This window comes from Pristiophorus japonicus, chromosome 11 (genome assembly GCF_044704955.1).
Source record: "Pristiophorus japonicus isolate sPriJap1 chromosome 11, sPriJap1.hap1, whole genome shotgun sequence".
NCBI classification, from domain to species: Eukaryota; Metazoa; Chordata; class Chondrichthyes; family Pristiophoridae; genus Pristiophorus; species Pristiophorus japonicus.
This window is the reverse complement of record NC_091987.1, coordinates 157310280-157325029: the sequence shown is the minus strand read 5'-3', so window position 1 is coordinate 157325029 and position 14750 is coordinate 157310280. Positions and strand designations below refer to the sequence as shown.

Genomic DNA, 14750 nt, shown 5'->3' with positions numbered 1-14750 from the left:
CCATTTTTAAAATAAGACTGTCGGTCTCCACCATTTTTCAGGCTGTGCATTCCAGATCCTAAGCACTCACTGCTATAGGGCACCCACCTGTTCCGATGTTCCTATATGTAAAGCCTGGGAATCACTTGAACAATTCCTGCCATTCTCACATTCCTAAATATAGCATGGTCATTCTATTGTAGTAAAACATGCTCCGGAGGGAGAGACCGACGTTTAGAGCTCTGAGTATGTTCTGAAGTCAACTTCTGCTGTAATGTTTCCATAGTGTAGTGGTTATCGCATTTGATTAACATGCAGAAAGACGTGGGCTTGAAAGTGGGTGGACAAACTTTAACCACTTAAAAATGTGTCGGATGTTCAAATCCTGCTTCTAATTCTTACGTTATGTTATTTAACAGGAGAAACAATTCTGCTCAGAACATGCATGAGGAGAAAGTTCCAACAAAATATTTATGCCCGAGGATCTTTCGTCATGAGAGGCGAATATGTTAACCTCAGCTCATTTGGAAGCAAGAGATTCTGTAACCTTGGTTTATAACATAAAGTAAAGGGGTCATAATGATTAAAGCCCATTATTAATCGTCTCTTACACCTCAATTATGTTTATGCAATGAATTGAACGAAACTTCAATAACTGAATTACAATGATTTAAGGACATTTAATCATGGAAAAAGTATTATTCCCTAACTGATTTTATACACAATGTATTTTAGAAGACTGAATTAAAATGTTCATCGTTCATGAGACAAAGGAACTGGGGTTAATAGTTTTGCATTTATTTCACGGAAAAATGTTCTCTAAAATAATCTTTCTGTCCATGCTCCAACCGGGTAACACCTGCATGTCGCGAACGAGATAATCGCTACATTACGAAAGTCTCTACATAAGGCAGCATCTAGAAAAAAAATATTCCGCAGCGTTGCCTCCATTCACAAGAGCAGATCAAAGCCACAAACAAACCTAACGATTATTCCCACTTCTCGAGCTTCACAGATACTGCCTGGCCTGCTGAGCGTTTACAGGATCTTCGGTTTTACTGAAGACTCAAACACAGATATTCTTTCAAAATCAAACTGGAGATGAACACACACAGATTGACCAGAGCCAGAGAGATAGACAGAATCGCGAAAGAGCGGAAAATGGGACCAAACCAACAGGCGCTTGGCTGTAATCAACGACAAGTACGTGCAGTTCGCATTATCACAGCTAGCTCAATTGAAACAACATGAGGCTTTTAATCTCAGTAATCGACGGGTTGAGCTGCACGTTCGGTGAGTTACTTTCCTTAAATTTATGTTGCTTTCTCGGGCAAACATCAGTAATTAACAGATCACTTATTTTGCACAGTGAAAGTAATGCTAACTGAGAAAATCCGATAATTGACTAATTTGTTCTGTGCTTTGCATGTTAACTGTTAAACCATATTCCATTTTACACACTGTCCTTCAGACATCTGATTCAGAATGTTCATTGAAACATGTACATGCCACTGTGGAAAGAATGAGTCAGTTTTCAGAGCAAGCGCCTGGTTAATGTAAAACAGCAAACATAAAATTAATACCGGAAGAACAACAGCTAAATTAAGTGTGACACCAACATGATTTAAACAAGCAGCCTTCTGATCTGGAGTAAGACACGTAACCGTTGCACCACAAGTTACAGATTGTACAATAGTCCCAGCGGATCGGAAGGTGGCAAACGTAACACCGCTATTCAAGAACGGAGGGAGAGAGAAAACCGGGAACTACAGAACAGTTAGCCTGACATCAGTCATCGGTAAAATGCTAGAATCCCGTGGTAAGGAATTGGTATGAGGTACTTAAAAATTATAACACTATTAGGCAGAGTCAATATGCTTTTATGTAAATATCCTGGGCGGTTAAAAAAATAATCAAATAAGACGAATGTAATGCTGTTTTTTTATTGAGGGAACTAGAACAGAAGGGGGCAGATGTTATGTGCAGCAACACAAAGCCGTGGTTAGATCTCACTTGGAGTACTGTGTTCAGTTCTAGGCAGCACACAAGTAGCATCTGCATTTTTGCCGGGAGACTAAGCTCGGCTCCGATGGTTCATACACAGTAACTTTAAACAAAATGTTCCCACCTGGCATCGGAGCGGGGACATTTTGCTTGTAAAATGAACGTGAAAACTGCTACACTACAGAAACCGTATCAAACAAAAGGGTTCTGCTTAAAAATTAAAGATAAAAAGTGTCAGAACTTGGATTTAACTCACGCCACCAGAACAGACTGCAATTTGAAGAAAGCATCTCAGACTGCGCAGCCATTCTGACGATTTATTACTATTAGTGGCCAACTGCAGGTTAATTTTCATCTTTTGTGTCTTGTCACGTTAAATAAATGGCGGCATTAGGCGTTTCACTGCGTGGCGCTGGGGAAATTGTGAGACAGACTTTGGAGCAAGGGTGTGGTTATTGTGAAAAATAAATAAATTAAAGAATTCCGAAATTATCCAAAAGGAAAATGACCTCCCCGACATGACGTGAACACACGGCCTTTTGAGCGTCAGTCAGACGCAGCACCTTTGGGCTACAAGGACTACACAGTGACTCTGTGATGTTTGGCGATATGAAGGTTCTGCAATAAATGGGCTTCAAACCCTTGCCCGCTCCCACCGGGTGTCAGAAGCAGTGCTCAGCTGCTAGTCACAATATGTATTTTGCGTGAAACGTTTGTGTTGCTGTCACGGGAAAATATTAATTATTTCATCACCTTCATTTTCACGATGAAAGAAATGCCAGCTGATGAGTGTATACTTCAATCAAATCATTCGTGCTTTGCATGTTACTTGTTAAACCATATGATACTTTACTCACTGTACCAGGAATGTTCAGCTACCATCGCTGCCCTTTCAGCCCTGTGATAGCAGTAACAGCATATTCCGCACTGGCACGTGGCACCGGGCATAATTCAAAATTGCTACATTTGAGGTCCTACTTTTTAATCTCTCTGCTCGCTCCCGAAAATCTGCATGCAGCGCCTCATCTATACTTCTACCTGTGTCATTGGTCGCAATAATGGACACGATCTCTTCCTATTCACCCCCTCCCTCCAGAATGCCCTGCAGCCGCTAGATGACATCATTGTCCTTGGCACCGGGGGGCGGGGGGGGGGTCAACATACCATCCTGGAGTAACGTCTGCGGCCACTCTGCTCCAATAACTATCGAATACATTACCACGATTGCTCGTCCACTCTACATCCTCGCCCTATGTAGCTGATCCAGCCGTGGCGCCGTGGACTTGGTCTGGCTACACTACACAGATGAACCATTGCTCTCACCAGTACTCAGAATAGAATACTGGTTCGAGAGCGAGATGCACTCACGAGAACCCTAGCTGTTTCTTCCCTTCTGTCTGGCGGCAACACATTCATTTTCTGCCTGCACACTCTTATGCTGTGGGGTGACGACCTCAAGAAACATGCCATCCTCGATTTTCTCGGGCTGGCGGGTGCACTGCAGTGATTCTCTCATTGATACCTCTTCCACCTGCCCAGCTTAAGTCCCGAAAACTAATGAGCCTCACTTTTTGGGCTTGCTACATATTGGCTAAAAAAATTCTCCGAAATATAATTGAAGTATTCTGTGCAGGCTGTACATTTTACGCTAATTATATCCCAGTTAATAGTAGAGCAATTGAAATCCCACAATATTACAACCCAATGTTTTAGCATTCGTCAGACATGTGCCTACAAATGTCTTCTTCCATCCCCCTCGGAGTGTTTTGGGGGCGTATAGTATACTCCTATGAGTGTAATTGCTTACATTTTCCTATTGCTGAACCGATTTAACTTCATTTGAAGATCCCTCTAACATTGCATCCCTTCTCACAGCTGTAATTGTTTCTTTGACCAACATTGGCAGCCCCTCCTTTTAAAGCTGAACTATATCTTCTTCGAAAGCTTGTAACCAGGAATGTTGTGATGCCTATCCTGCCCTTCTTTATGCCATGTTTTTTTAATCGCTAAGATAACATACTTCAACGTGTCTATTTGTGCCTTCAGCTTCTCTGCCTTATTCTCCATATCGCTTGAATTTAGGAATATGGCATTATGCAAAGTCAAACTCATATTTGATCTATTTTCCATTATTTTTTTGGTCTGTCTTCCGAATTCGCATAGCACACCTCTACCTTCAATCTCTAGTTCTGGTTTCCTCCCTTCTGATTTTCTGCTCAGCTTTCCATGAAGACGTGACTGGAAGGCTGTTTTCAGTCGTGTTCCGAAGGGCTCAGTACTAGGTCCATAGCTTTTTCTGACATATATCAATGAGCTAGACTTTAAAGTATGGTGTATAATGAAGAAGCGTTCTGATTGTGCTAAAAGCGACTCTGTGGTTGATAATGAATAGAAAAGGCGCAGACTGGTGGGCAGAACAGTGGAAAATGGAACTCAATCCGGAGATATATGAGGTAATCGGTTTGGGCAGGGCTGACAAGGCAAGGTAACACACAATCAATGGTAGGACACTGAGACTTATAAAGGAACAGAGAGTCCTTGGAGTGCATGTCCACAGATCCACGAAGATAGAACGACAGGTGGATAAGAAGTCAAAAGGAATACTCATATTTATTAGGCGACTCATCGAATATAAGAGCAGGGAGGCTTTGCTTGATCTGTATGGAAAAGTAGTTGGGCCACAGCTCGTGCACTGCATTCAGTTCTGGTCACCAAAATACAATAAGATGTAATTGTATTGAAGGCACTGCGCAGATTTATGAGTAGGCCAGCATTCTATCGCTGAACCACCAATGCTTCGATTTATACTTAATTTCACTTGCCGAACTTATTTTGGAACAATTTATTTTCATAAGTCAAACGGGGACACAGCAAAAAACAAAAAAGAAAAGTGTAGCAGATGCAATTCTTCATAAATGCTGGAAACACTTGAAAGGTCAAGGAACATCTGTGGCCAGAGCAACACAGGGTTAACCTCACAGGTACATGAGCTCTCGGCAGAACTAACCTTTTGTATCATTACTTCAAAGTATTATTGATATTTTGTGAGTTTCCTTCCAAAATTTTAAGCTGCTTTAAAGTAACAAAAATAAAATACTTCCTACCCCACAAAAAATACAAAGTCAAAGTAGTTTGAACTCGCAACCTTGGTTTTATCAAAAACACTCTCTAACTAACTGAGCTAACTGTCAGTATTTAAATTCAGTATACTTTTGTATACCAGGCTTATATTTTCGAGATGTCTTCAAATCCTGGAATTATCCATAAACAACCTGCACAAATCTCTCCGCATGCAGCCTGCAGTTATCAATCATTCAATTTCCTATTGGCAACTGCTGTGTATATGGTATTGTATGCACAAAAAAACACATCCAATACATTATGACATTCGCATCAAATGAGTGCCAGGCAATGACGATCTCCAGCAAGCGAGAGTCAAACCAGCGCCATTTGAATGCAATGTCATGACCATCACATAATCACCGACCAATAGCATTCCGTGTGTCACAAGTTACCACAAACTTAACTGGACCATCCAGTTAAAGGTAATTATTCGTGTGGCAGTTCGTGATTTGTGGTGTTCCACGAGCATTAGTGCTGGGACGATTGTCGTTCACAATTTATATTAATGATTTAGACATTATTCTAAATTTGCGCATGATGCACAAATGGGGATGGGGATAGTGAATACTGAGGAGGACTAGAAGAAAATACAGGAGGATATTACTAAACTTGCAGAATGGGCATATAATTGGAAAATGAGGTGTCACATTTTGGTCGGAAAAATGGGACGGTCATGTATTACTTTGAGGATGCGAGCAGAGGGGGGGTAGAAAAAAAAGTGTTGACATAGAAAAAATAATCAAATCAAGAAAAGTTGTGTCATAGGTTAATAACTTCAATGAAAGAAAATAAATCATGAGGGTTTAATTTTCAAGTGATTGAATTGATAAGTAGGGAAGGTATGCTGGGTCTCCGTTCTCTTGAAAAATGAAGGCGGAAGAGTGACCTAATTGAGATCCTGAAAATTATCAACGGTTTTGATAGAGCCTAAAGAGAGCATATTTCCAAATGTTGGGAGCAGCATAAGTAGTGGTCATGAATGTAAGACAGTCAGCATGATATCCAACAGGGAATTGAAAAGCCATTTTTTTAGCCAAAGATTGGTGGGAATGTGGAACTCACTACCATCGAGAGTGTAAGGAGCAAATAATATAGATGCATTAAAGGGGAGGCGAGACATGCATAAGAGGGAGAAGTGAATAGGTGGTTATTCAGATAGAGTTAGATGAGGAAAGACTGGAGAAAGCTGAAGTGGCCATAAATGCCGGCATTGTCTAGTTGGGGCGAATGACCTGTTTCTCTGCCATTGATAATGTAGCAGAAAGCTGTAGACAGCAGCAACATATCAATGTACTGGTCAGGTGGGCTGAACAGTGGAAAATGCAGTTCAATCATCATAAGTGTGAGTTTTGAATTTGTGGAGGTCTAACGAGGCTAGTGAATAAATATTAAACAGTACAAAACTGAAACGTAAGGGACAACAAAGGGTCCTTGGACTGCAGGTCCACAGATCCCTGAAGGTAGAAGGCCAGGTACATAAGGTGGTTCAGAAGGCATGTGGAATTCATGCCTTTATTTGTTGAGGCATATAATGCAAAAGCAAGGAGATTATAATTGTGTAACACACTGGTTAGGCCACAGTTGGAGTACTATTTGTAGTTGAGGTCATCACATTTCAGGAAAAAGTTGATTGCACTGGAAAGAATGCAGAGGAGATTTCAAGAATGTTAACTGGACTGGAGAACTTTGACTATGAGTAAATAATTGGAGATGCTGCGTCTCTTTTCTTTGGAACAGGAGGCTGAGGGGAGACCTTAATGATGTGTATAAAATTATGATAGGCCTGGATAGAGTGGATAGGAAGGGCCTGTTTTCCTGGCATAGTGGTCAACAACCAGTTGGTATAGATTTATAATATTTGGGGGGAGGTTCAGGCAAATTATAAGGGCAAATGTCTTCACCCAGTGGATTGTGGGAGTCCTGAACTCACTGCCTGAAAGGTTGGTGAAGGCAAAACGCACAACATGTTAAAACAATACTTGTGTGTGCACTTAACGTGCTGTAACATACAGGGCTACGGACGTATAGCTGGAATGTGAGACTAGGCTAGAATGCTCTTGGTGGGCCGGCGGGACAATGTCCCGAAATGGTGTAGTTCCATGCTGTCAATTTTTATGACTCTATATCCTAAGTAATTCTAAATAATCTAATGTAATCATTTGTAGGAGCAGGGCAGGTGTGGATAGTCTGCTGAAAGTGTCTTGCCTCCTGACTCCCCAAAGACTTTCCACCATCTACAATTCACAAGTCTGGAGATGATGGAATAAATTCCACTTACTTGGATGAGTGCAGCTCCAACAATACTGAAGATGTTCTATGAAATCGAGCACAAAGCAACCTGCTTCATTGGAATCCCATCTACCAACTTAAACATTCATTTCCACCAACGTTGCACGGCGGCTGCAGTGTGTACCATCTACAATTTGCACCGCTGCAAGTCCCCAAGGCTTCTTCAACAGTTTCTCCCAATCCCGTAACATCTGCCATCTAGAAGGACAAGGGCATCAGGCGCATGGGTGCATCATCACCTCCAAGTTCCCTTCCAATTTACACACCATCCAAACTTGAAAATATATCACTCTTCCTTCCTCATCACTGGGTCAAAAGCCTGAAAGTTCCTCCCTAACAGGACCTTCAGCACATGGACTGCAGTGCTTCAAGTAGGTGGCTCACAAGCACCTTCTCAATTCGTGATGAGGAATAAATAATGGCCTTGCAGGCGATGCCCAAATCCCAGGGATTAATTAAAATAAATTAAACAAATAATGAATATTATTTCAGAACTTTGATCTATTCCGTCGGTTATCAGATCGCTTGCCCATGTCTATTGCATGTTGCCACCTCATTTTAAGTATGCATGCTACAGCTCCGAGCATGTGCTTCTACACGTCTCACTGCACCATGTTTGGTATTTGATTTAGACGATAATAGTAGAGTGAAGGAAAGGCTGGGCCATAATGTTAAATATTGTGTGGAATACAATTCTGCTGCTGCTGACGTCCGACAGCACCTCATGGATGCACAGATTTGAGCTGTTGGATCTGTTCTGAAACTATACCATTTAGTACAATGGTAGTGTGAGAAAACACGATGCAGAATGTAATCCATGTGAAGGCGGGACTTGATCTCCACAAGGACTGGGTATTGTTCACTGCTACCCATACTGTCATGGACAGATCCATCTGCAACAGACAGATTGGTAAGGAGGAGATCAAGAATTATTTTCATTATGGGAGAGGCAGTACTGAGGGCGCTCTGCACTGTCGGAGTTGCTGTCTTTTGGATGAGATCTTAAAGCGAGGCCTGATCTATCCTCCCAGTTGGACATAAAAGATCCCACGGCCGCTATTTGCAAGAGGAGTAGGGGAGTTCACCAAAATAAACTGGGGCCAATATTTCTCCCTCCACCAACATCTGGTCATTATCACATGGTGCTTCTTGTTAGCGCAAATTTGCTTTTGCATTTCAGGCAGTGACCAGAATTTAAACGTACTTGGCTGTGACGCACTTTGGGAAATCCTGAAATGAAAGGCACTGTGGAAATTAAAGTACTTTATTTTACAGCATCTGAAAAAATGTAACTGCAACACAGACGGTTTTTTCAATTGTTTAGAGCATGGTGCTGATAACGCCAATGTGTTGCTGGCTTGATCGACGTCGTGGCCATTTATTCAATTTTTTTGGGTGGTCTGGGGTGCTTGTATCTACGTTGTTACTTTAGAGTAGCTTAAACAAAAATGAACGAAACTCACACCTGCTCTTCAATTGAAGCATTGCTGCAAAACCTTAGATTCGCCGAGAGCCCGAGAGTCGGCATATTGTGCCCTAATGGGTAAGGAGTGTGACTTTGATTCCAACTCTGATTTTGTCAGGAAATTGCTGTTTCGAGTCCTACCGTCATCATTATGTCATATCCCATTCAACTTTATAAAATCTAATAACGTTCCCACTCTTCAGCTGAAGGTTAATTCCTCCCAAACATGGAACTGCGGGGTGTTTCCAGCATTTAATAAACAATTCCATATGCACTGGAATTTTGTCACTTCTCGTATTTCATTCAGTGGAAGGCTGACTGTCGCTGATTGGTTTGCAATGCAAAAAATGGAACTGAAATAAATACAGTTTGCGTGTGTAAATGCTAATTCTCATCAGTCGTCGGTCATGGAATATTGTGCCCTAATGGGTAAGGAGTCTGATTTTGAATCCAAACTTGATGTCGTTATGTGAAATCCCGTTCAACTTTATAAAACATAAAAACGTTGCCACTCATCAGCTGAAGTGATTTCCTCCCAAACATTGCAGCGCACTTTATTAAAAGATGTTCTTTTCATACCAAATCCACGGTGGTTCAGCTGCACAGGGGGAAGGGAAGAGGCATAGTGGTAGGGAATTAAACAATCACGAGAGCAGACAGGTGTTTCTGCAGCCGCATGCGTGACTCCAGGAGAGTATGTTACCTGCCTGGTGCCAGAGTCAAGGATGTCATTGAGCGGCTGCTGCCATTCTGGGCGGAGAGGGTAAACAGATAGAGGTCATGGTCCAACTCGGGCCAATGACATAGGAAGAAAGAGGCATGAGATTATGTAGGCAGTATTTAGGGAGCTAGGAGGGAGATAAAAAAAGCAGGACCTCAAATGTCCAATCTATATTTACGATTTGGATGAAATGACCGAGTGTAATGTATCCACATTTGCTGATGATTCAAAGATGGGTGGGAAAGCAAATTGTGAGGAGGACTCAAAACATCTGCAAATGTATATAGAGAGGCTAAGTGAGTAGGCAAAAATACTGCAGATGGAGTATAAGGTGGTAAAATGTGCAGGTATCTACTTTGGCAGAAAGAATAGAAATGAAAATTATTTTATAAATGGAGAAACATTGCAAAATGTTGCAGCACGGAGGGACGCGGATGTCCTTGTGCATGAAGCACATAAAGTTAGCATGCAGCTACAGCACGTAATCAGGAAACAACTGTAATGTTGGCCTTTATTGCAAGAGGGATTATAAAAGCAGATAAGTCCTTCTACAACTTTTCATGGTATTGGTGCGGCCACACCTATAGTACTGTGCAATGTTTTTGTCCCCGTATTTAAGAAAGGATGTACTTGCATTGGAGGCAGTTCAGAGAAAGTTCATTAAGTTGATTCCAGAGATGCGGGGGTTGAATTATGATAGATTGAGGAGGTTCGGCCTATAAACATTGGAGTTCAGAAGGATGGGAGATGGTCTTATTGAAACATATGAGGGGGATCTAAAAGGTGGATGCAGTGAGGATGTTTCCACTCATAGAGGAAACTAATCGAAGGGGGCATTGTCTCAGAGTAAAGGGCCGTAAACTTAAAACTGAGTTCAGAAGAATTACTTCACTCAGATTGTTGCAAGTGTGTGGAATCCTCTGTCCCAGAGAACTGTGGAGGCTGTGTCATTGAAAGTATTTAAGGCAGAGATAAACAGATTTTTAAGTGATAAGGAAATAAAGGGTAATGGGGAGCTGGCAGGAACGTGAAGCTGAATCCATGATCAGATCAGCCATGATTTTATTAATTGGCGGAGCAGGCTTGAGAGGCCAATAGGCCTACTTCTGCTCCTATTTCTTGTATTATTGCATGGGATTAAAGGAGATGTACTTAATTGGCTAATTAATATTCAGCAGTGATTAGTGGTCAATGTTTGATTTTCTAACTGGAGAATAATGCGATAAGATCCCTCAGGGGTCAGTCTCCGTAAAATTACATTTCTTTTTATATATAAATGACCTGGACTTTTGCATAGTTATTGCAGTTTTGAAGTTTGCTGATGATGCAGAAATTGGCAAAGAAATAAATAATGAGCAGTTAAAAACAGGGTTGAGAAGGGGTCAAATGGGTAAAAACAATGCATTTGTTTTTTAAAGCGAGTGATTATGCAGTGATGCAGTTTGGGAGAAAAAAATCATGGAAAATTTGAAAGTGGCAGGACAATTTGATAAGTTGGCTAATAATGTCTATAGGATGCTTGGCTTTTTAAAAATTTGATTTTAAAAAAAAACAAGAAAGCCATTTTAAACATTTACAAATTTCTGCTTTTGCATTACACGGAATATGGTTTACTATTCCTGGTACCACATATTAGGAAGGAGATCATCGAATGAGAGGTGGGGAATTTTGACAATCTGTTAATGTTCTGCTTTGAGAAGCGAAAATTAAGGGAATAATAGTGGAATTCTAAATAGAGATGGATTTGGGTAGGTAACCAGAAGTCATAGATTTAAAATAAGTGACTAAAGAACTCGAGGAGAAAGGAGGAGACATTTCTTCTCACAGATAGGTTGTTAACATGGTGAACTCACTGCCTGACAGGAAGGTGGAATCAGATTCCGTCCGAAATTTGAAAAGTCAATTGGACATGTACTTGAAGAGGAGACATTTGCAGGGTGTTGCGGCTAAGCTGGGTTGTGCAACTTATTTGGGCACCTCTTTCAAAGAACCAACAGAGGCACGACGGGCCGAATGGTCCCATTCTGTGCTGTGAGATTCTATGATTCTGCGTTTTAATGTTTCACGTTGACTGAAAGATGCAAAGGGGGAATTGTTTTATATTTTGGACCGTCCATTCCTGTATTAAAACAAAAGTTGCGCATAGCTGCTATGGCCGAGGGGTTAAGATGTTGAACTTAAAATCTAATGGGATTTTCCTTGGCTGGTTCGATATCAGCTCGCGGCGAATTTGCAACAAAGTTTTATTTCCTTTAATCGGCTCCCTGTGGAGATCACTGGAACCGAAACTTAACGGAATTTCCATCACTGCCTTTTATTACACTAATTGACGGAAAGCTGTTGCTCCAATTGGAATTACTAATAATTTACATGCAATAATTAGATATTTTGGGTTTGTTGGAAACTCTTTGCAAAGATCAGTGAGAAATATACACAGAAACTATCATGCAAAAAATACATTTTATTAAAGGGTCTTGCAATGTTTGGAAAGAAAAAAAATCATATTCAGCTAATGATTGGACATCGGGTTTGATTTTATGAAGTTGAACAAGAATTAAGAAGTATATAAAGCGACCAGGACAAGACTCCGACCTCCAATCGCCTGATAACATTTTGATTTACATAAAAGTCAGGCGCCTTATAATTTAAGGCACATGGCCGCTGCTATTAACATTCGATTAATAACGATAATGATGGATTAAAGCCCGAGATTATATTTATTTAATTTCCATTATTTGCACTCCCAACAACAGCAGTGAACCATTCACTGCTTGACATACGAGAAGTCCAGAAGTCGATCCCCATTCCCAGCGTTTCCTCGCGTCCTCCCTTCCAGCTTTTCTACTGCCTTCAGGAAACCTCTTTGCTTCTTGACCTCCATCTAAAAGCTCCTAATTCAAGTGAATTGAACCACAGCTGAGGCTCTTAATCTACGCCGCTGACTACATTTCAACAACTCACTCCCTCCTCGGTGCCAAACTTTTGTTACTGTGCTGTGTCCTTGAGGAATGTCCCCCATCCGTAATATTGTCTGTCACCGCCACCACCTCCACCCATCTGCTGCTGTAACCCTGACCATGCCGTCATTATGCTAGACTTGACTACTCCAACGCACTTCTTACTGGCCTCCCATGATCTAACCTACATTAGCTTGAGGTCATCCAAAACTCTCTGCTCTTATGCTAACTCGCATCAATCCCATTCACCCATCACCCCTCTGCTCTCTGACCGATGGTGGCTCGCGGTGAAGCAACGCCTCCATTTCAAAATCTTATTGTTGTTTTCAAATCCCTTCATGGCCTCGCTCTACCCTTTCACATTAATGTCCTCCAGGTCCACAATCCCCAGAGATATCTGCACTCTTTTAATTCTGCCATCTTGAGCATCCTTGATTATAATCGCTCAACCCTGACTGGACGTGCCTTCAGCTGCCTGGGCCCTAAACTCTGGAATTACTCGCTAAACTTCTCCACGTCTCTACTCTACTTTAGCACGCTTTGAAACAAAGATCTGTGTCAAAGACTTTGGTCATCTATCCTCATTTCTCCTTTTGTGGCTCGGTGTCAAATTATCTTCTTATACCATAAAAACATAAAAACATAAGAATTAGGAGCAGGGATAGTTCATTTGCCCACTCGAGCCCGCTCCGTCATTGAATACGATCATGGCTGACCTGATCATGGACTGATCTCTACTTCACTGTCCGCAGCACATAACCATTATCACTCAAAAAAATAGCTATCTCTGCCTTAAATATATTCAATGATCCAGCTTTCTGGGATAAAGAATTCCATAGATTTACAACACTCTTAGAAAAGTAATTTCTCATCTCAGCTTTAAGTGGGCGGCCCCTAATTCTGTGAAAATGTCATCAAGTTTTAGTTTCCGATATGATTGGAAATATCCCCTCTGCATCCAACTTGTCGAGCCCCGTCATGATCTTACATGTTGCAGTCCAATCACCTCTCTTTCTTCTGAACTCCAATGAGTATAGGGCCAACCTACCCAACCTATCTTCATAAGTCAACGCCCTCATCACCGAATTCAAACGGGTGACCTACCTCTGAACAGCCTCCAATGCATTACTCCAGGTGTAGCTTCACCAACACCCTGCAATTTTTCTAAATTCAATTATAATTTGCTTTTCTATTATTTCTGCCAAAGTGGATAACCTCACAATATTCCACATGATTCGCCTTTGCTAAATGTTTGCCCACTCACATAGCCAGGCTATATCCCTTTGCAGAATTTTTGTGTCCTCATCGCAATTTGCTTTCCAACTCATCTTTGTAATATCAGCAAACTTGGCTACATTTCACTCGGTCCCTTCATCCAAGTCATTAATATAGATGGTAATTAGTGGAGGACCCAGTACTCAGCCCCTGCGGCACTCCATTTGTCACGGTTTGACAACCGGAAAATGAACAGTTTATTCCGAAAATATGTTTTCTGTTATTTAATAAATCCTCTATCCATGCTAATGCATTACCCCCAAACCCGTGAGCTTTTATCTTATGCAGTAACCTCTCATCTGGCACCTTATCGACTGCCGTCTCGAAATCCAAATACACCGCATCCACTCGTACACCCTTATCCACCCTGCTCGTTGCATCCTCAAAGAACTCCAGCAAATTTGTCAAGGATGATTTCCCTTTCATAAAACGATGCCGACTCTGCTTGATTGAATCACACATTTCTCAATGTCCCGCTAGGTGGGAAGAGGCGGTGCAAATTGAGAAAAATAGAGATGAGACAGGGAGACTTTAGTTCCACAGGCTAAACGATGGCTCTACTTTGCTGTGTTGGGTTGGGGAACTTTGAGGTTGGCGGCCGTGCAGGAAGATCCCCAGAGGACATGAAATCACTTGCTGAGGAATGACCATTCCTATTATCTTTAAAGATAGAGAAACACGGGAACAATTCCTGCCACACTCACCACCTTGCTAAATATAGCACCGCCTTTCTATTCCCGCAACACAATCTCTGAAGTGTAGTCCAGCTGTTGTGGTTAAAACTCTGATTATGTTCCCAACGCTACTTCGGCCACAGCGTTTCCGTAGTGTAATGGTTATCGCGTTCACCATACACGTGAAATAGCCCCGCTTCGATATGGAGTGGCAACATTTTACAAACGTGTTCCATTAATGATTACAAAAAATTAAATAATTC

The 14750-nt window shown here is 41.5% G+C and overlaps 1 long non-coding RNA gene across 1 annotated transcript in view; it reads left to right on the top strand.

Moving 5' to 3' along the window:
• Nucleotides 1-1161: 1161 nt before the first annotated feature.
• Nucleotides 1162-14750, top strand: part of LOC139275877 (uncharacterized) — a 155061-nt gene continuing 141472 nt past the window's right edge. Inside the window, exon 1 of the long non-coding RNA XR_011595780.1 lies at nucleotides 1162-1272. This is a non-coding gene — a long non-coding RNA (uncharacterized lncRNA). The remainder of the gene's footprint in view (nucleotides 1273-14750) is intronic.